The 1,563-nt window shown below is 46.6% G+C and overlaps 1 protein-coding gene across 5 annotated transcripts in view; it reads right to left on the reverse strand.

Moving 5' to 3' along the window:
• The window catches only part of ABL2 (ABL proto-oncogene 2, non-receptor tyrosine kinase), a 64,072-nt gene that overhangs the window by 17,288 nt on the left and 45,221 nt on the right, over positions 1 to 1,563 (reverse strand). The gene's annotated exons all lie outside the window — the stretch shown is intronic.

Below are 1,563 nucleotides of genomic sequence, written 5' to 3' on the forward strand. Positions count from 1 at the left end.
TTTTTTTTTTGAGACAGAGTCTCACTCTGTTGCCCAGGCTGGAGAGCAGTGTCACAACCTCAGCTCACTGCAACCTCTACCTCCTGGGTTCAAGTGATTCTTCTGCCTCAGCCTCCCAAGTACCTGGGATTACAGGCACGCGCCATCATGCCTGGCTAATTTTTTTCTTTGTATTTTTAGTAAAGACGGGGTTTTACCATGTAGCCAGGCTGGTCAGGGACTCCTAATCTCAGGTGATCTGCCTGCCCCACTCTCCCAAATTGCTGGGATTACAGGTGTGAGCCACCGCGCCCAGCCAGTCTTCAAATATTTTTAAGCCACAAGACTGTGGACTCAACTACAGAAGATAGGTAAAGAAGAGATACCCTGATCAAAGTAAGCAAGCAAAGACCTGGTGTTTTGTAAAAATTTACAAAATATCACCTCACTCTTGTAAAGAACATAACTTAAAACCACTGATTTAGATGTTTTGGTAAGAGTATTCAAATATTTCATAATTTTAATTACGATGTACATTTGAGTGTCTAGGCCATTAAAGAAAGAGTCACAATTTACCAGTGGCCAGCACTTTGGGAGGCTGACGCTGGTGGGTCACTTGAGGTCAAGAGTTGAGACCAGCCTGGCCATTATGGTGAAACCCTCTCTCTACTAAAAATACAAAAATTAGCTAGGTGTGGTGGTGTACACTTATAGTCCCAGCTACTTGGGAGGCTAAGGTGGGAGGATTGCTTGAACCTGGGAGGCAGAGGTTGCAGTGAGCTGAGATCATGCCACTGCATTCTAGCCTGGGTGACAGAGCAAGACTACGTCTTAAAAAACAAAAAACAAAAAAAGCCACACTGGATTTCACAGAATTGCGTACAACATAGCTAATTTGCTAAGCAATAAGAAATATAAAGTAAGAGGGAATTCTCTGGCCTTCTCTCCCAAGGGAGCTTTAATTTTTATTTATTTTTGAGAAATAAGGATCTCACTGAGTTGCCCAGCCTGGAGGGCAGTGACATAATCATGACTCACTGCAGCCTTGACCTCCTAGGTTCAGGTGATCCTCCTGCCTCAGCTTCCCGGGTAGCTAGGACCACAGACATATACCACTACGCCCAGCTCATTTTTAAAATTTTTTGTAGAGACGAGGTTTCACTATGTTCCTCAGGCTGGTCTCCAACTCCTGGGCTCAAGTGATCCACCCACCTTGGCCTCCCCAAGTGTTGGGATTACAGGCATGAGCCACCACGCCTAGCCTGTTGTTTATTTTTTTAAAGACGCTTTTGGCCGGGCACAGTGGCTCACGCCTGTAATCCCAACACTTTGGGAGGCCAAGGCAGGCAGATCACGAGGTCAGGAGATCGAGATCATCCTGGTTAACACGGTGAAATGCCATCTCTACTAAGAATACAAAAAATTAGCCAGGCATGGTGGTGGGTGCCTGTAGTCCCAGCTACTCAGGAGGCTGAGGCAGGAGAATGGCGTGAACCCGAGAGGCGGAGCTTGCAGTAAGCCAAGATCGCGCCACTGCACTCCAGCCTGGGCAACAGTGCGAGACTCTGTCTCAAACCAAAAAAA

The sequence above is a fragment of the Rhinopithecus bieti genome, unplaced genomic scaffold, assembly GCF_001698545.2.
Source record: "Rhinopithecus bieti isolate Rb0 unplaced genomic scaffold, ASM169854v2 scaffold_20101, whole genome shotgun sequence".
NCBI classification, from domain to species: domain Eukaryota; kingdom Metazoa; phylum Chordata; class Mammalia; order Primates; family Cercopithecidae; genus Rhinopithecus; species Rhinopithecus bieti.